We start from the raw sequence: 23,499 nt of genomic DNA, 5'->3' as shown, positions 1-23,499 counted from the left end.
GTTCCACAGGGCTGAGCTCTCCTGCCAATGTAAACCTTACCAACTACAAACAATAAACTGGGAACAAATTCCTCAATCTCACCCACTGCTCACTTTCTCACTCTCTATTCCGAACAAGTTACACACCACAAAAAGGACTTTATATCCTATCTCCCTCTCAGTACTACTCTCTCAGTTTCTAAAGCTGGCTCCCAAGCAGCCAATCCTCATGCCCTACGTTACTGAAACCCAGAGCAGGGTGTTCAAATAGGATAACCCTGTTACAGCAGAAAGACAGAGGCAACATTGGACATAGGCAATGTAGAGACATAAGACAGAACATTGCGTGGGATGCTCAAAATCAAGAGAGTTGATTTTTTGTATTTCAGTGGGGGTGGTGTAGAAGGATGTTAACAGTTACATTTTGTTCAATTCATAAGTCGGACAAAGCATGTGAGATAACAGATGTCGATGTTATTGTGTTTGGGTTCATTGCAATCATGAGGTCTAGCCTGTTTGAGAATGTATTATTCAAATACACTATCACATTCAGAGAACAAAACAAAAATAACTTGGGAATGAAAAGTTAGCTTCAGTCAAAGTAATGATGAAACTTTTTTAAAGCCTCAAATGGTTCGCTGCTGAACCTATAAGTAACAAAGACTTTTGCCTTTTCATGATAAATTCACCAGCTGGGAGAAAGATTGCTGTGCTATGAGGAAAGGGACCAGACAATTGCAGAGAGATGGAGTGGGCTAAGTGGCCTCATTCTGTGCTTCAATGGTTAGTCCTGTGTGTTGATTCTGAAATAGTTTTGCGAGGCTCTCAGTTGTGTGAATTTGTAACTCAGGAAGGAGTCACTACCCCCATCCAGCTGGTGTAGCCAGGGTGATACTGCAGGGACACTGATAGTGATACTAGACCAGTAATCCCAAATCCCAGACTAGGATCCTGGGGACATGGGACGTCTTGAGAGGTAATGAACACCATCGCATTATTTCTGTAATTCTTTCTCCAATTTGTCCTTATTTAGGGAGAGAGTTCAGTGCTCGGAAAATAGAATCCCTACACTGTGGGGACAGGCCCTTTGGCCCAATAAGTCCACACCAACCCCTCTAATCTATACATCCTTGAACTCTACAGGTAAATTAGCATGGCCAATCCAACCTAACCTGCACATCTTTGGACTATTGGAGGAAACCCACGCAGATACGGGGAGAATGTGCAAACTCCACACAGAGAGTCATCTGAGGGTGGGATTGAGCCCAGGTCCCTGGTGCTGTGAGGCAGCAGTGCAAACCACTGAGCCACCAGAGCAATGTTGCCCTGGGCAATGTTGCTTTTACACTGAGCTCCATCACATGACCCCCAACTATTTTTTGCTCAGCCAAGGATGAAACTTCAGTAAATAACCCATGAGAAGAGCCACACACAGCGGGAGGCTGAATGACAAGTGAGGGGTTGTCATTTGTTCTGGGATACAGCATCCGCTAACATTTAAACGTTTGCTACCTCAAACAGTGCCACTTCACTACAACGGCTAAGATTTATCCCTCAGCTTGGTTATGAGAAAGGACCCACGCGACAGCATTCCCACATCCCGCCTGGCTTCAGGAATTTAGCATTGCCTGTGGTGACACACAGGAACTCTCACACGGAAGCACACAGCTCTGTAAGGTTCAGAAGAACCTTCACTACACATGCAGGTTCCCAACTGCTATACCTGCTTCCAGAACCCTCACCCCATCCCCCTCTCTGATGAAGGGCCTAGGCCCGAAACGTCAGCTTTTGTGCTCCTGAGATGCTGCTTGGCCTGCTGTGTTCATCCAGCTTCACACTTTGTTATCTTGGATTCTCCAGCGTCTGCAGTTCCCATTATCTCTGATACAATTTTAACCTCACTGTGAAGCCTCTTCCAGGGATGCCTAACCTGAAGAAGTTACCCTCCTCCCTCCGGACAGACCTCAGGGAATCTCTCTCCCACTGCAAATCTCTTGCAATCTCTTCAGCCTTGAAACTGCTCCCCCTCCCCCTCTCTCCCTATTTATTCCAGAACCCTCACCGCACCCCCTCTCTGATGAAGGGTCCAGGCCCGAAACGTCAGCTTTTGTGCTCCTGAGATGCTGCTTGGCCTGCTGTGTTCATCCAGCTTCACACTTTATTATCTTGGATTCTCCAGCATCTGCAGCTCCCATTTTCACTGATACCTGATTCCTCAGTGTTTTTATCTAGTAATTCAAACCTTGTTTTAGAAGAAAGGGACTTTTTTTAGCTGAACTACAACTGATGTGAAGTTGTTCTGCTGATTTCTTGTAAGCAGCAGGTTAAGCATCAGATTGAACTCATGGTTTTACTCCAGGCCCCAATATTATCCTCCTTGATTGTTGCTAAATTGTTTAGCTAAGATGACTGGTTTGCAATGCATGATTGCCAGCAACAGTAGATCTTCAATACCCACACTAGCTGAGGTTTTAATCAAAGACTCTCCTTCTCAATGTCTCCCTTCACCTGGTGACCTTCAGGTTAAACCACGCCTAGACCATAGAGAGGAGCCCTATGGCCTGGTAAGACCATGTCAACATAACCATTATTGTCCTCCCTCTTTCCCTGTTAGATATAAACGTTTGTATGCATGTATAAACTGATTCAAGACTAGCTTCTTCCTTGCTGTTATAGACTTTTGAATGGACCTATCAAATGTTAATTCTGATCTCTGTCTCTGCACCTTCTCTGTAGCTGTAACACTGTATTCTGCACTCTGTTCCGCTACCCTGATACACTTCCTGTGGTATAATCAGCCTGTAGAGCACACAAAACAGCACTTTTCACTGTATCCCAGTGCATGTGACAACAATAAATCAAACTCAAATGATTTTGTTGAGGAGTTAGTTCGGGGCGGGGGGAGGGGGGGAAAGCAGGAAGTGATAGCCCATGGTATTATTATCGCTGGACCGTTAATCCGGAGACCCAGATAATGTTTTGGGAACCAGGTTCAAATCCGACCACAGCAGATGGTGGAACTTGAATTCAGTAAAGTATCTGGAATTAAGAATCTAATGATAACCATGATTCCATTGTTGATTGTTGGAAAAGCCCATTTGGTTCACTAATGGCCTTTAGGAAAGGAAATTGCCATCCTTACTAGGTCTAGCCTACATGTGACTCCAGACCCACAGCGATCTTTAACTGCACTCTTGGGCAATTAGGGATGGGTAATAAATACTGCCTGGACAGCCATACCCTCATTCTTTTAAATGCATAAAAAAAGGAAAAAATCGCGCTGACACTTGTAACCACAAGGAAAGTCTCATTTTTTAAAAATTCACACAAAGGACGTAGGAGTCACTGGCTAGGCCAGCATTTATTGCCTATCCCTAATTGCCCAGATGGCAGTTGAGAGTCAACCACATTGCTGTGGGTCTGGAGTCACATGTAGGCCAGACCAAGTGAGGATGGCAGATTCCTTTCCTAAAGGACATTAGTGAACCAGATGGGTTTTACCCCCAACAATTAGCAATGGCTTAGTGGCTCTCATTAGGCCCTCAATTCCAGGTTCTTTACTGAATTCAAATTCTACCATCTGCTTTGGCAGAATTTGATCTGGGTCCCCAGAACATTAGCTGAGTTTCTGGATTAGCAATCTAGTGATAACACCACTAGACCATTGCCTCCCCATCATGCCTGGGAGACATGATGTTTCTTTTAAAGAGATGTCGTTGAGTTGGTGTCTGAAGTTGGGGAATTTCAGTCTCACACGCACTCCATAATCAGCCATTTTTTCCTACTTTGTTTTCAGTCCCTCTGTGACAAAAATGCAATCTCACAGTCATCTGTTGTTATGACTAGGGACAGGTGAATCAGAGCTGTACTGGCCCCAGCCTACACAAGTCAGACACCGAGTCAAAACTCTGTCAAATATTTTGTGTCAAATCTCAGCTTCAGTGACTCTGTGTGTCAAGTTAAGAGGAAGGGTGGGATAATCAGTTGGGGGCAGCAGACTGATTCCTGGGGTGGTAGGACTGTTGTATGAACAGAAATTGGATCAGATAGGGCTGTTTTCACTGGAGATTGGAAGAATGAGAGGGTATTCTCACAGGAACAGATAAAATTCTAACAAGGCTAGACAGGGTAAAACAGGGAGGATGTTCCCAATGACCAGGACTCACAGTCTAAGGACACAGGAATGACATTCGTGACTGAGATGAGGAGAAATGTCTTCACCCAGTGAGCTGTGAGTCTGTGAGATTCTCTGCCACAGAATGTAGTTGAGGCCAAAATATTGTACATTTCCAGAAATGAGTTAGATGTAGTTCTTAGGGTTAAAGGAAGCAAGGGGTATGGAGAAGAAATTGAGAACAAGGGAGTGAGTTGGATGTTCAGCAGTAATCATATTGAATGATAGAAGCAATTCAGAGGGCCTAGTGGCCTACCCTTTCTTCTAGTTTCACCGTTTCTATGAGTTAGTTTATGTTTTAGGATGCAAATATTACAGAAAAATGAGTGATTCTGTGTATGAAGCCCATGGACCTACAGCAGGCTAACGCCCAGGCAAAGTAACATCATTGTTTACTCACAGCACCATAGGGTCCTCACAGGTGAACTTTCTTAAAGAAAAGACACATTTGGAACACAGGACCGCCTGGGAGAGCCTGCAGACCACAAACAACCTGCGAAGCATACTTCAAGAATCACTCTATCCCATGATTATCTCATCCTATACTCTACTACAATGAACATAGGAATTGAATGAGGCTATTCAGCCCATTAAGCCTGAACGACCAGGCATTAAGATCATGACTGATCAGTGACTTAACTCCACACTCTTGCGGTTGCCTGTATTTTTGGACAACAAAAGGCTCTGAACATCACATTTAAAATTAACAATTGAATTTAGCATAATTTGTAGGGCAGGGAACCTCTGTGTGCAGGCGTGTTGTAAAGTTTACTCCTAAAATGCCTGTTATATTCTGGAAGGCCACTCAGGGAAAGGTAGAACTAGAACCCATCTTTACAAGCTTGTATATTTACTTTGAGTTATGTGTTGCAAGGGTTCATCTCCTAACGCAACTCCCAAAGTTTCAGACAAGAGCAAAGTACAGGTGGACATCTGAAATAGAAGGAGTAAAACTGAGAGAGACTCAGCAGGTCAGTCTGTGGAAACAGAAACGGAGTTAATGTTTCAGAGCAAGGGCCTTTGTTTTTAGGGCTTTAAAATGTTACCTCCGCCTCTCTCTCCACAGGTGCTACCAGATCTGCTGAGTTTCTCCAGCATTTTCTGTTATTCTTCCACCACTCTATCTTGTTAACCTACTCCACCATGATATTGAACCTTCAATGAGGAGCTGATTGACGGCAGTGCATCTTCAGATGCCTTTGTAAATATAAGTTTGATCTTTGATCAAAACAGCTGCTCTGATTCGGTGAAAGTGAGACATCCTCTCTTAAAAGCCAAGGGATAGTCAATTCCCATTGGTCTAGCACGGTCACGCTATTTTCTGCTCAACCTGTTCAGAAATTACACACCTCTGCAACAGGTGGGAGTTGGAAACAGAGTCTCCTGGCTCAGAGGCAGGGACAATACCACTGCACCACATAGGCCCGTTCTAGTACAGTCAATTCTTTGTTTTGGAATGACCTATTTGGAATTGTCACGATCCAGCTGGAGAGATAGATGAGATTTGAACCTAGAGTATCTGTTTTACTATGCTCAGGAGAAAGTTGTTGATATTTTAACCAACCTTCTCCCAGATTTTGTTACACACCACTGGAGTCAGCGGGGTCTCCTGCCTCAGAGATAGGGGCACTATCATCGCACCACAAGATCCCTATTCGAGGAGACATTTGACCCTCTCCTATGGAATCCTGTTGACCTTCATTCTGGGAAATCAGTGGCATGTAAACCCGATGAATGCCCCATTCTGTCATTACACCCACTCTGCAGAGAAGGGCAACGGTTGATCACACGGCTTTACACATCAGGAGGTCAAGGTTCATATACCACCCTCATGCTCCACTTTAGAAGAAATCAGTGAAAGAGAAGAGAGTTTATTCTAACTCACTGATGGAAGAACTGCTGGAAAATGGATAATCTCTGGAGAGCATCTTTATGTATGGTGAATACTAAAGTTCTCATTCTGTGTTCAGTCTGCTCTTTCAACCGAACAATTCCGGGAATCTATGATACTTTGTTGAATGATTATTAAGAAGAAATATCCAATCTATTTATCATTTAACACGGACAACTGAGGCCTGAGCAGAATTTAAAATTGATTCACTTCAGTTTATTGCAAGTACCTCTCCCATTTCTTCTGTACTCCTTCATCGCAACGTACACTCAATAAACATCGCTCACACATACTGTTCACCATCACTCACTCACACTGTTCACCATTGCTCACACACACTGTTCACCATTGCTCATACACTCACACTGTTCACCATCGCTCATACACTCACACTGTTCACCATTGCTCATACACTCACACTGTTCACCATCGCTCATACACTCACACTGTTCACCATTGCTCACTCACAATGTTCACCATTGCTCATACACTCACACTGTTCACCATTGCTCACTCACACTGTTCACCATCGCTCAGTCACAATGTTCACCATTGCTCACACACACAGTTCACCATTACTCACTCACACTGTTCACCATTGCTCATACACTCACACTGTTCACCATTGCTCACTCACAATGTTCATCATCGCTCACTCACACTGTTCACCATTGCTCACTCACAATGTTCACCATTGCTCACACACACAGTTCACCATTACTCACTCACACTGTTCACCATCGCTCATACACTCACACTGTACACCATTGCTCACTCACACTGTTCACCATCGCTCATACACTCACACTGTTCACCATTGCTCACTCATAATGTTCACCATTGCTCACTCACACTGTTCCCATCGCTCACTCACTCACACCGTTCACCATCACTCACTCACTCACACCGTTCACCATTGCTCACACACACTGTTCACCATCACTCACTCACACTGTTCACTATCACTCACACACTCACACTGTTCACCATCACTCACTCACTCACTCACACCATTCTCCATCACTCACTCACTCACACCGTTCTCCATCACTCACTCACTCACACCGTTCTCCATCACTCACTCACTCACACCGTTCACCATCACTCACTCACTCACACCGTTCTCCATCACTCACTCACTCACACCGTTCACCATCACTCACTCACTCACACCGTTCTCCATCACTCACTCACTCACACCATTCTCCATCACTCACTCACTCACACCGTTCACCATCACTCACTCACTCACACCGTTCTCCATCACTCACTCACTCACACCGTTCACCATCACTCACTCACTCACACCGTTCTCCATCACTTACTCACTCACACCGTTCACCATCACTCACTCACTCACACCGTTCTCCATCACTCACTCACTCACACCGTTCACCATCACTCACTCACTCACACCATTCTCCATCACTCACTCTCACTCACACCGTTCACCATCACTCACTCACTCATACCGTTCACCATCACTCACTCACTCACACCGTTCACCATCACTCACTCACTCACACCGTTCTCCATCACTCACTCTCACTAACACCGTTCACCATCACTCACTCACTCACACCGTTCTCCATCACTCACTCACTCACACCGTTCACCATCACTCACTCACTCACACCGTTCACCATCACTCACTCACTCACACCGTTCTCCATCACTCACTCACTCACACCGTTCACCATCACTTACTCACTCACACCGTTCACCATCACTCACTCACTCACACCGTTCTCCATCACTCACTCACTCACACCGTTCACCATCACTCACTCACTCATACCGTTCTCCATCACTCACTCACTCACACCGTTCTCCATCACTCACTCACTCACACCGTTCACCATCACTCACTCACTCACACCGTTCTCCATCACTCACTCACTCACACCGTTCTCCATCACTCACTCACTCACACCATTCACCATCACTCACTCACTCACACCGTTCTCCATCACTCACTCACTCACACCGTTCTCCATCACTCACTCACTCACACCGTTCACCATCACTCACTCACTCACACCGTTCTCCATCACTCACTCACTCACACCGTTCTCCATCACTCACTCACTCACACCATTCACCATCACTCACTCACTCACACCGTTCTCCATCACTCACTCACTCACACCGTTCTCCATCACTCACTCACTCACACCGTTCACCATCACTCACTCACTCACACCGTTCTCCATCACTCACTCACTCACACCGTTCACCATCACTCACTCACTCATACCGTTCTCCATCACTTACTCACTCACACCGTTCTCCATCACTCACTCACTCATACCGTTCTCCATCACTTACTCACTCATACCGTTCACCATCACTCACTCACTCACACCGTTCTCCATCACTCACTCACTCACACCGTTCACCATCACTCACTCACTCACACCGTTCACCATCACTCACTCACTCACACCGTTCACCATCACTCACTCACTCATACCGTTCTCCATCACTCACTCACTCACACCATTCTCCATCACTCACTCACTCACTCACACTGTTCACCATCACTCACTCACTCATACCGTTCACCATCACTCACTCACTCACACCATTCACCAGCACTCACTCACTCACACCGTTCACCATCACTCACTCACTCACACCGTTCACCATCACTCACTCACTCACACCGTTCTCCATCACTTACTCACTCACACCATTCTCCATCACTCACTCACTCACACCGTTCTCCATGGCTCACTCACTCACACATTGTTTCTAAGGCTATGAGAAGATCTATCGATAAAGGCCTACACCGACATTCTCAGAGGCTCTGCCTTATCCCTAGCCCAGACGGTGAGACCGAATCAGTTTGGATGGAACTGAATGCAGCCTCCAATATTATCCCTTTCCAAAATTTCAGCAACATTATAATAACCATCAAGCTGGAAAGCAGCAAGGCATTTGTTAAATTATCCTGCCAAAACAATGTTAACTGTTGATCTGAGGTTTGACCCCCCTGCAATGAAATGCAGCGATGAATCAGTTAATTGATCACTGGATCAATTAACTAGCTATATATTAACAGACCTCTTAGATGTTTGCACATGGACTAATTATAATGTTGTTGGTTTTATAAGGAGATGAGGAGGTGCTGGAGTTGGACTGGGGTGGACAAAGTCAGAAGTCCCACGACACCAGGTTATAGTCCAACGGGTTTATTTAAAATCACAAGCTTTGTTCTGAGGAAGGCTCACTCGGCTCAAAATGTTAACTCTGATTTCTCTCCCAGCTGCCAGACCTGCTGAGCTTTTCCAGCAATTTCTGTTTTTGTTTGTGACTTGGTTTTTATTTAGCTTCACCATTTGTTTGACACTTGCTTTCTTCTGTTTATTGGAATCATAGCAAACATATAACAAGGATTGTTAAAACCATAATGCAGGTTCGTTACTTTTAGATTAGACCGTAGGCCAGAAATGGTAAATCGGGGACTATGTAGACAAGTCTGTATGATAGTACCGCTGCTTCATTGTGTCTACAGCTTGCCTCATGTGGATAGTGATGACGAAGCATTTTTAAAGGTACAACATAACATTGACAAGGGCTAAATACTCTGGGACAACAACAGAATGGGAGAGGCGAGATGTGAGACTGTGATTGAAGTAAATGAAGTCCATTGAAACCCACAAGTATAAAACATTGATATCAGGCAGCTGTTTTTGGAACCAAAATGAGTGATTCTCGGTCCAATTCATGAAGATTTTACGAGCAGGGGAGGTAGAGGAAGAGATTTTACAATGAGTGCAGTACCGCGGATGCTCTAAAATTCAACAGGAATAGTAAGGAACACAAAGAAATATGACTGAATAGGACAGTTTGCTCAGTAGCCTTATTACAGATTCAGGTCGTACCAACTCTGACACAGGACAAAGATAATTAGCTTATTGTTTTAATACTCTGAAGCAATTTTGTATGATTGACAAGCGAAGCCTCAGAGGAGTTTACTGAGCTCACACTTGGAAGGGACGGGAATAAATCTTGGTTCTGAAGATCATAGACACAAAGTGCTACTGAGATTTTGAATATTTATAATTTTCTTGTGATATGCAAATACTCATTGCATCGCAAGATTCATAGATGGACTGCGCTTTTTGTTTTGCATTTATATCTGCCCATCTCAAGAATAACCTTCGGAAATGATACACCCAAAATTCCCATTCTGCCCATTTCTGGCAAGTTGATCAGGTAGCATCCATGGAGAGAGAGCAAACTAACATTTTCAGCCTGGGCTGTTCATTTGCTCTCTCTCCACAGACACTGCCTGACCCACTGTGATCTCCAGTATATTTTGTTTTCGGTAAGGATTTCAGCATCTACTGTAATTTGCTCCTTCAGCAAACTGGAGTCTGGATGAGAAGCAGCTGCTGGAGATACTGTGATTGAAGTCACTCTGTAAGTTCTGCAAGTGGTTGAAGTGGGGGCAAGGATGAGGAAGAGTTTATCTCCTGCACAGGTAAAAGCCGAAGGAACTGCGGATGCTATAAATCAAGCACAAAAACAGAAGTTGCTGGAAAAGCTCAGCAGGTCTGGCAGCATCTGTGAAGGAAAAAACAGAGTTAAACTTTCAGATCCGGTGACCCTTCCTTAGAATGTTCGTTAACTCTGTTTTGTTTCCTGATTTACAGCATCCACAGTTCGATTGTTCTCAGTGAGAGTTCCTGAATACGTCAGAATGAGACCTTATTGACCTGAAACAGTCAAGGGGGCATTGAGTGTTTGTTTTATAGAATTGATGTGTTGGGGCCTGGGCAGAAGGCAGGAGATTGGGAATAGAACCAGTACAATGGACCAAATGGCCTACAATTCTGAGTTTCCAAAGTGGTTCTGGACATTTAACTGCCTTCATATCATTCACATGATGAATTATATGGTAAATATTTTTCTTGATTGACCACTCTCAACATAGGTTGGCAATTGCGGGACACGCTGGGTGAAAAATTGCAAGCCATCAACCTTGATCCTCTGCCATTTCAATGAGCGGTTGAGTGCCAGACCAGTGTTGGACAATTGGTTTGATGTTCTGTACAGATTTGGCAGATAGTAAGGCAAGTTAGACAGTGGAATTCCAGTTAACGTCATTCAGATTATACCTGCATGCTCTGAATGGGAAGTGCCAAAGAGGAACTGGAGAATTCTGGCAACAATGAGAAACTATTCCTTCTTCCTAGTCCTTCTGCGTCATTTACTGGTTATTCACTTCTCTCAATCATTCATCTCTGCTTGAATACTGAGTCCCAGTCCTTTTAAATCTTTAATTTTCCCTGATATTTCCTTTTCTGATAGATTATTCAACAAAATTTCTTTAAATGTTCTCATTTTCCGCTTAACTTAATTCTGAGCCTTTCCCAATTCTGTAGCCCCAGTCTAAATTTATTCTGGGCTATTTCAGTGATCCTTGCAGCTGTGCCTAGTGGAATTTAATGCAAATAGTGTCATTGTTTGATATAAGTGATTAGTACTCTCATATTCCACCTTGCCTCTCTTTCCTGACCCTCGTGACATTTTTCAGAAAGTTAGTCCCTTTTCTCTTTAGGAATCTCCAAATTTACCTCCAGGGATTGTCACTTGCTCCACACAGAATGTCTTTGCTGAAGTGTTTGCATTTTTTAATTGTAGCTGGCTTTTTTCTCTATTCCTATCTCCCACATTTGCCCCAGCACTTCTTACCAGCTTTTGACTGAAGTTTTGCTTTTTGAATGCTAACCTTGCATTATTCCTGCGTGCTCTGCCACTGCAGTGTTTTTCTGTGGGCCATGATGCTGACTAACTCTCTGTCTTCTTCACATGGCAATGTTCTTAATATGGGAAAAGCAGTTACTGGGTTGTTATAGTTTCTTTGGTGTCTTCTCGCTTTCTTCTCCTCCTGGTAGGGTCGGGCACACACTGCTGTAACCATGTGGCAGTTTCGAAGGGGCCTACAGCTTACACCTTGTGGTGTTTTCCACATTTAGCAATGTGTTGTAACGTTTGCTTGGTTGACTGATTGTTGTCACATGTCCCTGGATACAGTGAAAAGTGTTGTTTTATGTGCTCTACAGGCAGATTATACACACAAATGCTTCAGGGTAACAGGATAGAGCACAGAATACAGTGTTACAGGCACAGAGAAGATACAAGAAGAAATTAGAATTAACATTTGAGAGGCCCGTTCAAAATTACACTAAAAGCGGGGAAGATACTGTTCTTGAGGTAATGGGAACTGCAGATGCTGGAGAATCCAAGATAACAAAGTGTGATGCTGGATGAACACAGCAGGCCAAGCAGCATCTCAGGAGCACAAAAGCTGACGTTTCGGGCCTAGACCCTTCATCATCTGATGAAGTGTCTAGGCCCAAAACGTCAGCTTTTGTGCTCCTGAGATGCTGCTTGGCCTGCTGTGTTCATCCAGCTCCATACTTAGTTACCAGATCCTGGTGTGTTCTCCCATACTTTTTAACCTGTTCTTCCTCTCACCCATCCCTTCCTCCCACCCCAAGCCGCACCTCCATCTCCTACCTACTAACCTCATCCCACCTCCTTGACCTGTCCGTCTTCCCTGGACTGACCTATCCCCTCCCTACCTCCCCACCTATACTCTCCTCTCCACCTATCTTCTTTTCTCTCCATCTTCGGTCCGCCTCCCCCTCTCTCCCTATTTATTCCAGAACCCTCTCCCCATCCCCCTCTCTGATGAAGGGTCTAGGCCCAAAACGTCAGCTTTTGTGCTCCTGAGATGCTGCTTGGCCTGCTGTGTTCATCCAGCTCCACACTTTGTTATCTAAGATACTGTTCTTGAATCTATTTGTCCGTATATTCAAACTTGTATAAGTTCTTCCTGAAGGAAGAAGATGGTTGAGAACATAACCAGGGTGGGTAGGGGTCTTGAATTATGTTGGTTGCTTTTCTGAGGCAGCGGGAAGTATATATGGAGGCGTTGGATGGAAGGCTGCGTTGGCTTGATGGACTCGGCTGTGTACACGGCTCTCTGTAGTTTTCTTGTGGTCTTGGGAAGAGCGGTTGCCATACCAAGCCGTGATGCGTCCATGGATGTTCATCACGGTGCGTCTGTAAAAATGGGTAAAAATTGGCTTGAGTGGTTTCTGCACTGACATTGTCTCCCCACCAATTCTCCTTTGTCTTTGCTTGTCTCTGGTCTATCTACTGAGTAAAAGTGAAGGATATGCCACTATAAAGTATCTACACAAGAGGCACTGCTCTGAGGTACCAAGAAGGGATTATTGCATGATAACAATAAAACAACAACACTTGGTCGGGAACAATGACAAGGACCTTAGGGAGCTGGTACAGATGTAACTTGAACATTAGCCCCTTCTGAACTGTATAAAACTTCCACTGTTTGCAATCTGACCCCACCACCAAAGACATATTTCCTTCCCCGCCCTTGTCTGCTTTCCAGGAGGACCACTCTCTCCGTGACTCCCTTGTCCGCTCTACACTCCTCCAGCCCCACCATACCCTGCACTTTTTCCTGCAACCGCAGGAAGTGCTACACCCGCCCCCAGACCTCCTCCCTCACCCACATCCCAGGCCCCAATAAGAATTTCCACATCAAGCAGAGGTTCACCTGCACATCTGCCAATGTGGTATACTGCATCCGCTGTACCCGGTGTGGCCTCCTCTACATTGGGGAAACCAGAACACCTACGCTTGGTTCACAATAAACGGCTGCACCTCCCAGTCGCGAACCATTTCCACTCCCCCTCCCATTCCTCAGACGACATGTCCAACCTGGGCCTCCTGCAGTGCCACAATGATGCCACCCGAAGGTTGCAGGAACAGCAAATCATATTCCGGTATCAATGTGAATTTCACAAGCTTCAAAATCTCCCCTCGCCCCACCGCATCCCAAAACTAGCCCAGCTCATCCCCACCTCCCTAACACGTTCTTCCTCTCACTCATCCCCTCCTCCCACCTCAAGCTGCATCTCCATTTCCTACCTACTAACCTCATCCTGCCCCCTTGACCTGACCTATCCCCTCCCTACCTCCCCACCTACACTCACATTTACTGGCTCCATCCCCACCTCTTTAACTTGTCTGTCTCCTCTCCACCTATCTTCTCCTCTCTCCATCTTCGATCTGCCTCCCCCTCTCTCCCTATTTATTTCAGAACCCTCTCCCCCTCCCCCTTTTCTGATGAAGGGTGTAGGCCTGAAACATCAGCCTTCCTGCTCCACTGATGCTGCTTGGCCTGCTGTGTTCATCCAGCTCCACACTTTGCTAAAAGAGCTAGCACACATTTTTCACCTCATCGGGATCATACAAGGTGTTTTCCAACAGAGGTGGTGTAGTTTGTGTTCCTATGCACATAATTGCCGGGGATAGTTTGCACACTGCAAGCTCCTATGAACAGCTGTAAGATTAAGAAATGAATCACATTTTTGCCATGCTGTTTTCAGAATAAACATTAATCATGGCACGAGCAGAACCTGCTTGCTCTTTAGGTGATGACATAGATATCTTTCACATCTACCCGAGAAAACGAGTCAGAACCTTGATGAAATACTTCATTTGAAAAGGCAGTACTTCAGAGAATTATCAGTATCTAAATAATTACATATCTAACATTAATAGGGTTTTGGACAATTACTTACGGGGTCTTGGGCGAAATGTGGAGGTATGAGACTGATAGCGACTAGTCCTTCAAAGAGTTAGCACAATCACAATGGGCTGAGTGGCCTGGCTTAGTGCAGTGGATCTAAAAATGGGGTATAGACTGATGGTAGGTAAATGAAGTCCAGGTCAGTCATGTCTCATTGACTAGGGGATAGGCTGCTAGAGTGGAATGGCCTCCTTCTCCTCATTTCCAACTCTCTACCTACCACCTACTTAATTGTTATGCTCAGTACCCAGTAGAACAAGCCCTCATCCATGTGTCTTCGGAACTGCGCACCATTATTGGAATGTTGGTCAAAAATATGGACAACATCAATGTTGAGAATTCAGTTCTGTTGCTCAGATGCTAGTGCTTTCCTCACTGGTATTGTCATTCCACCCTCAAGGGAAAATTGTAGTCTGTTCGTCACAAAACTCACCACACAAGCACTTCTGGTTTGTACCAACAAACGAGGCGACAGATCATTCACCCCTTTCCCCTTTGGTTCCTGACGTCAATCAGTGAGTCGGTCTTTCAGCTTCGTCCTCAACTTCAACTGGGACTTAATTCAACAACTGATATTGATCAATATCTACATATTAATACTCGGTAATTAGTTCTAATTGCTTGTGAAAATCCAATAATCCCGTTAAACTTGTAGGCAATAATGTAGAGTTCTGACTGCAATTCTACACCCCAAAGTTTAATATTTAGACCTGATTCGAATGCACTTAAAAATGAATTTTTCCCTCTGCCAACTGCAGTCTCTAATTTGAACCAAGGCTTCAAATGACCATAAGATGTGGGAGCAGAAGTAGGCCATTCAGCCCATCAAATTTTCTCCATCAGTCAATGAGATCATGGCTGACCTGATCATCGCAGTGTTCTGAGGTAGGGTCAGTGGACCTAAAATGCTAACTCTGATTCTTCTCCACAGCTGCTGCAGGATCTGCTGATTTTTTTTCAGCAATTACAATTCATGTGAGCTTTATTTTGTGCAGATTACCAGCGAATATTTGTTCTCTGCTTTCTTGCCTTTATCAACGGTTTATTACAATTGACACATCGGCTTACACCCTGCATGGGGTTCATAAACCACAGTACATTCTGACTCTTATTGTTTGTAAATACATTTCGGAAAGAAATGTCTTATTTCAATAACTTGCAGCATACCCACCACGATAATGGTGAATCAGCTGAGGGAGATGTTTAAACAGCTTAGGTCTCTTTGCCAGATGTGGCTCAACAAAACAACAGACTGATGAACAATCGCATTCAAAATAGCTCCAAATAAGTACAGAGAAAATAACAACTAAGCAGATGTAGGCATACCTACAGCATCATAGCAGATTGGTCGCTGTTATAAATGAACACAACCCAACATGGTAACACCTAAATTAGACCTTTCTCACACTACAACAACCCTCCTCCCAACTAACAGTCGCCACCACCTCCACTTGTCACATTCTGATCTCCTCCTGCCCAGAGAAAAGCACACAAGCAATGGGAAAGAGGCCAACAACTAAAGAAAGACATGCATTTATCTGGCCTCAGGTCAACCACAATCACTTTATCAAAGCTTTTCACCGAGCAACCATTAGGACCATTGGCAAGAAATGCCAATGTAACAGAAAAACATACTGTGAGATGGGACAGTATCGACTGGTTGGAGAATGGATTTTGAATCATTGCAATGCAGATCGCACCAGTCAATGTCGACTGAGAGGCAACTGCCAAGATTTTTTTTAAATCTTAAGCCAGGGCAGTTGAAGTTGATTGCTTAAGTTATGCGATGAGAAGTAAATCAGCGGATATCTGTCACCTATTCTATTGAGCTAAAGAAGGCACAGTGTGAGTGTCTATTCTTGCTGTCTTGAAGAACAGGACCCTGTGCATTAATATTAGTAGCTTCCAGTACAAGTGGGTGCTCCACGCATGTAGACTGATTGGCAATAATAAATTAGGTGTCAGCATAATTCTTTAAACACTCAGGATTATTGAGCAAATGTACTCAAATCAAGTCTAACACCAACATTGTGTTGTGAGTTCGAGATAAATTGTGCATAGAAAGATCCCACAATTAGCACTTTGATCATGATCATTTAAACTCTTTTTATTGATGCCCATTAAAGGGTTCATAAAAACAATAAATGTTGACCAGTGCACTTGTCAAAACTCCCCTACTCTTCCCTGAAACACTACTGAGGTAGATAAGAGGCAGACCAGGCCTCAGTTTCCTCCCAATGATGGCCCCCTCCTCTAGTGCAGCACTTAATGTCTGATCGAGGAACCCAGCATCGAGAGCCCAGTGATAGACACTCCCTGCCATTACCTTCAATGTTGCTCACTCCTCCTGCCCCCCTCAGTCCACCCACCATCAATGCCTCATTCCTCGCTCACTCCTAGATCTGAGTTGCCTCTGTATGGTCACCAGTACTGGGCAGAGGAGGGGCCCGACCCCAGGGTCCTTTGTGCTGTGCCCACACTGTGGTCCAGTTAAGTGCCTGAGTGTAGACACTGCAAGCTAACCTAAAAAACAATGACACAAGTGCATCACCAACGTTGCACCCAGTAAGCAAACCTGCCGTTCACAAGATTCCACCCTCCGCTCACTACCCAAGTTTTGTGTGCTCAGGACTGTGAACAAAACTGAAGCAACTCCTAATTGTGGCACTGCAGAACTCTAGAATAAAAGCAGAAGAGGTGGAGAATTGCATTTTCTGAATCCCTCTGCGTCAAGATCTGTCAGAGGAATTGTCTGATACTGACACAAAGCGATATTGTCAGATTGCGCAGATAATGCTCTCTGCTAAAGGACAGCAATCTCTGCCTCAGTCATTCAGTCAGATGCTTCATCCTCAACAGAGAGATTGTTATCGGAATTCCCAGAGAAAGCTCTGCTCCTGTACCAGATTCCATCGCCTCCCTTATCCGCCCTACATGTTTCTGAGAATGAATGGAGGATGATATTGTCAGTCAGCAGTAATTAACAGGCTTAAACACAGGGACGGAAAAGAGCACAGTTCTCTATAGCTGCCTAAAAGGACACAATTTCCCATTTCTCCATTCTTTCATAACATGTGGCTGTCACTCCTAGGGCTAGCTTTGTTGCCCAATCCCAACTGCCCTTAAAATGAATGGCTTGCTCAGCCACTCCAAAGGGTAGTCAAGAGTCAACTGCATCACCCTGGGTCTGGAGTCACAAGTAGGCAGACTGGGTAAGAATGGCAGATTTACTTCCCTGAGAGACACTAATGAACCAGATGGGTTTATGCAAAAACCGCTTGCCACAGGGACAAGTTTTTAATTCCAAATTAACAAATACAATTTAAAATCCCCCAGTCAGCATGATGGGATTTGAACCTCTGCCCCTAGATTATTAACCTGGGGTCACTGAATCACTAACCCAGTGCCTCCACACCATTGTCTGCCAAATAAATCCATAATTGATCTATTATAGTTTGTGCTGTATTTCTGAGGAATTTGAGAAAAGTGGATGGGTAGGGAGTCAGTTTAAGTACATTTACTGGTGGGCTATGGTTAACTTTTGTTGCTAGAGGTTTGCTTGGGTGTGGTACAAAGTCAGGAAGGAGTTTTTTTCAGGTTCCCTACAGTGTGGAAACAGGCCCTTCGGCCCAACAAGTCCACACCGCCCCTTGCAGCATCCCACCCAGACCCATCGCCCTATAACCCACACATCCCTGAACACTATGGGCAATTTAGCATGGCCGATCTACCTAGCCTGCACATCTTTGGACTGTGGGAGGAAACCAGAGCACACGGAGGAAACCCACGCAGACACAGGGAGAATGTGCAAACTCCACACAGTCACCTGATGCAGGAATCGAACCCGGGCCCCTGGTGCTGTGAGGCTGCAGTGCTAACCGCTGAGCCACCGTGTCACCCTAAAGGTTTATTCTATAAACTATCAGCAGAGTTAATACAACCAACAACTGGGAGAACTCTAGCCTGTGCTACTGGCATGTTGGCACTTTGTGTCAGTCACAGTCACTCAGCCTATTCCCTTCAATGTCTGGGAATGTGATGAAGGAAGATTCAATTGAAACAATCAAGAGGATGTCGGATAATTATTTGGATAGACGGTGATCAAGGGTACAGAGAAACAGGAGACTGACACTAGATAATGATGCACATTTGAAGGGATGGTGCAGACATGATGGGCCGAATGGCCTTCTTCTGTGCTATAGTAATTCTGAACTCTGTGATTCATCCAGCTGTCCAAGCTAACCTCTGGGTGTTGATGTTGGCCTTGCCTCAACCATCAACACTGGAGATAAACCCCATGACCTCACTCATTTTTTTTATTCGGGATCATTAATGGCTGAGGCAGCCCTTACTCCCCACCCCAGTTGCCCTTGAGAAGGTGGTGGTCGAGCTGCCTTCTTGTACCACTACAGTCTACCCGCTGTGGGTTGACCCACAGTGAAGGAACGGCGATATATTTCCAAGTCAGGATGGTGCGTGGCTTGGAGCGGAACTTGGAGGTAACGGCATTCCCATATGCCTGCTTCCCTTGCCCTTCTAGGTGGAAGTGGTCATGGGTTTGGAAGGGGCTGTTTTAGGAGTCTTGGTGAATTGTGAATTGGACTTTAGGAAGAAATCTTTCTTACTTTCTCCGTTAGATTGAAGCCTGCAGTGATGGCTGGTTTGTGAACTCTGATTGACTACATGCTTGGAGGTGACATCATGTGACCTTCCCCCCCAACCCACCCCCATCCTCAAGCACACCTGCCATTGGTGAATCGGCCTGGTGCCACAATCCATCACAACCAATAATAGAGGGTGGTAACCATAGTGGTTAAGTGCTAGATGCATAATGCAAACATCTAAACTAAAGACCAGGAGTTATGAGTTCAAATCCCACTAGAGGGGCATTAGCAAAATTAAACCCAGTTTATAAACAAAACTGGAGTTAAAATATTAGCTGGGGTAAAGGTGTTCCTGAAAATACAAAATTGTCATTAAAAAAGCCATCTGGTTCTGCAGAATGGTCATTGGACCTGAAATGTTGACACTGCTTTCTCTCCCCAGATGCCGTCAGATTTGCTGAGTTTCTCCAGCAATTTCTGTTTTTATGTCAGGGCTATGAATGCCCTTTAGGGAAGGAAATCTCCCATCTTTACCTGGTCTGGCCTACACGTGACTCCAGACCCACAGCAACATGGTTGCTCCTTAACTGCCTTCTGATTGGCTGAGCAAACCTCTCAGTTCAAGGGCAGTAATAGCTATAATCTAAAAATCAACAGTAAAAAAGAACCTTGTCACCTGGTAGGGTTATTTTTTATAGTTAGTGTAACAGCATTCCCCTCCTCCCATCCACAATTCCCATCAAACAATCATTTTACGCCAAAATTGAAAAATTATGAATTATTTGTGATTGCCATGTTTTCTTTGGAATTCTCTGGTGAATAATCTTCTATTCTGAGAGACCCCAGTGGTTGGCCCCTTGTTCCAAACCTAAATTAATCTTATTCCAAAATCAGGGGGAAGGCTGGTCCAATACTAACATGACCTTGAAGAGTGAAAGACGAACAAAATTCTGTCATACATCTGAAAGATCCGAGCCTTCCTCACGCAGGGCTGACGCAATGAAGGTGCACATGGGATGGAAAGAGAAACAGATCTGGCTTCTGTGTTTCTTCACTCTCCAGGGAATAAAGAACAGATATTCGCGACTGACACACAGACACAGATAATAGCCCCATGAGCATGCTTGGGAGTTTGATCGCCAGGAGAACTGTACCCTATTGGGACAAACAAGGATGATAAAGGATATCTTCATGATTAGTAGGTGTGTCTTCAGCTGCCAAGTCCTCACTTAAGGTCTGACCACCCCTTCCTAAACCTTTCAAGTGCTCTGCTTTCCCACTTTCACAGATCCATACAGTGTGGAAGCAGGCCATTCAACCAATCAAATCCACACTGATCCTCCAAAGAGCATCCCACCCAAACTCAACTGTCCCCCACCTCCCCATTCCTGCTAACCCACCTAGCTGACGCATCCCTGGGCACTATAGAACGGTTAATCCACCTAGCCTGCACAGCTTTGGACTGCGGGAGGAAACCGGAGCACTTGCAGGAAACACACACAGACACAGGGAGGATGTTCAAACTCCATACAGACTGTTGCCCAAGGCTGGGATCGAACTTGGGTCCCTGGTACTGTGAGGCAGCTCATGATTTTGGTGACCTCTGTCAGGACTCTTATACTTCTTCTCTCCAAAGAGAGGGCTTTGATCTGAGCTACACTAGTTCCAACCTTCTGGCAGAGTCTCAAACACATGGTCATTGAGATAAATTGCAATCTGCCTCAGGGGCTCGTCGTGATATCTACTAAACCCGATCTTGATAAACTGATCGAAAATGCTTTAATCTGATTCGATGCCAAATTCTCCGGAGTACTTCTGTGAAGCACCCTGGAATGTTGAACTATAAATGGAAGTTATTATGTAGAATCAAAAGGTTAGACAATTGGAAAATAAGGATGGTCTAAATTTCAGGGGAAGGGCAACAGAAGTCAGACTAGTGCCCAGAAACTGAGTTTCCAATGCATTTAGTATCAGAATTGGCCCATAATTGGGGACGCAATGGCCTAGTGGTATTAGCGCTAGTTCAGGAAACTCAGCTAATGTTCTGGGGGCCTGGGTTCAAATCCCACCAGGGTAGCTAGTGAAATTTGAATTTAATAATAGATTAAGAATCTGCTGATGGCCAGCTGTCAAGAAAAATCCATCTGGTTCACTGGTGTCTTTCACAGACGGAAATCTGCCATCCTTACCTGGTCTGGCCTACACGTAACTCCAGACCCACAGCAATGGGGTTCACTGTCAACAACCCTCTGAAAACCACTCAGTTCAAAGGCAGGTAGGGGCAAGCAATAAATGAAGGCCAGCAGGGGTACCCACATCCCACATGTAAATAAAAAAAACCTCTCAGAAAAATCCAAAGTGGTGATGTACATGTAGTCTTTGAATCAAAATAAATTGGAGAAATTGGTTTGCGTGAGGTTGTTGAAGAGGGGATTGTGCTGGTGGTGGAAACAGCTGAGGAAAATGCCTTTTGATGTATTGAAATGAAGCATGCTCACACAAAACCCCTGAAACAGCTACAGGGCTTCTCAATTTGCTGAAGTCACTCACTTTAAAAAGCAAGAAAATGGAAATTGGTAAGTTAGGGTCTTCAGCCATCAGTCAATAAGCTTCCTTTGACCTGAAGCCAAACTTAAATGACAGGTCCTGACTGCGTGTGATCCCCAAATATCAGAAAAGATAATGAGAGGCAGTGACAGAGACAGCAGCTGCCATCATTTAATCTTGTCATTCAGAACCTCAGCAAAGTCTGCAGGCTTCCCTTCATCATGGGAATTAAAGCAGATGAGTAAAAGATTAGAGACCAGGCAGCAATAGCAGCAGAGATCAAAGGTTAGATAAATGAAGAAGTTGCACGCTGGAATCTCAAGGGGAAGTTCTGGAAGTTTTTACATAGCATAAACAAATAGCTGGGAGTGGATTACCAGCAATGAAATAATGGAATATTTTACTCAGTATAACTGAGTGTTGTTGAATAATTTATATGAAAAGAATGCAAATATCTGTCCGAAGTGAGAGAGGCAGGCTTTGGGACCTCTCACTACCAATACCTGGATCCAATACTAACTCAGGTTGATAGAATTAAGTTATGTCTGAAACAGCTTTCAGTGGCTATGTAAGCCAATGAGTTTTTGAAAAGAAAATGAATATTGTCTTGTCTCGAGTATCTCCCAATGAGCCCCAACATCACTCAGCACCAAGTGCCTACAGATAGGACCTACAGAGACTGATATGGAAGGTCAAATGACATGATTTTAGGCATGAGGGGGTCCTGTAGAAACAAAAAGGCAGGAACCTAACGGAGATGAACCGAAACATCAGCTTTCCTGCTCCTCTGATGCTGTGTTCATCCAGCTCTACACCTTGTTATCTCTATAACCTAACGGAGAGGTAGGGTTTCTCTTTCATTCATTCTTAGGATATTATCACTGGTTGGTCCAGCATTTATTACCAGTACCTAATTACCCTTGAGAAGGTGATGGTCAGCCATTTCCTTGGCTCAATATAGTCCAGGTAGTGTAGTGACACCCACAGTGAGGCTAGGAGTAATGTGGAAGAAATGGCAAGATAGTTCCAAGTTTGAACATGTGTGTGTGGGAACAGAGGTGGTGCAGGGTGGGGGCCTATGAGAGCAGGAGCCTCTTAGAGTGGAGCCAGACATGAAGAGCCAAATGACCTCCTTCTTTGCCACGACATTTTGGGGCTGCATTGTGGCTCAGTGATTAACCCTACAGCGCCAGGGGCCTGGGTTTGATTCCACCCTCGCCCGACTGTCTGTGTGGAGTTTGCACATTCTCCCCATGTCTGTGTGGGTTTCCTCCGGGTGCTCCAGTTTCCTCCCACAGTCCAAAGGTGTGCAGGTTAGGGTGAATTGGCAATGGGAAATTGCCCGTAGTATCCAGGGATGTGTAGGTTAGGTATATTAGCCATGGGAAATGCAGGGTTACAGGGATAGTGTAGGGGGGTGGTTCTGGGTGGGATGTTCTTTGGAGGGTCAATATGGGCTCAATAGGCTGATTGGCCTGTCCCCCGCACTGTAGAGATTCTATGATTCTGTGAACACTTCTGTGAATCTGAGGGAGCATGGATGTTTTAACTCAATCAGAACTCCATCCAGTCATTGCTGCCTCAGCCTCACCTGAGTTCCTGATCCCTGCTTTGCTAAGCCATGCTTTGCGATGTTGCTTCAGTGCATCATGTACATTGTACACCA

At 44.9% G+C, this 23,499-nt stretch overlaps 1 protein-coding gene across 3 annotated transcripts in view; it reads left to right on the top strand.

Annotated features, from left to right (window-relative positions):
- The window catches only part of kcnd3 (potassium voltage-gated channel, Shal-related subfamily, member 3), a 374,364-nt gene that overhangs the window by 293,691 nt on the left and 57,174 nt on the right, over nt 1-23,499 (top strand). The gene's annotated exons all lie outside the window — the stretch shown is intronic.

This window comes from Stegostoma tigrinum, chromosome 21, assembly GCF_030684315.1.
Source record: "Stegostoma tigrinum isolate sSteTig4 chromosome 21, sSteTig4.hap1, whole genome shotgun sequence".
NCBI classification, from domain to species: Eukaryota; Metazoa; Chordata; class Chondrichthyes; order Orectolobiformes; family Stegostomatidae; genus Stegostoma; species Stegostoma tigrinum.
The sequence above is the reverse complement of the archived record's forward strand: the minus strand, read 5'-3'. Positions and strand labels throughout refer to the sequence as shown.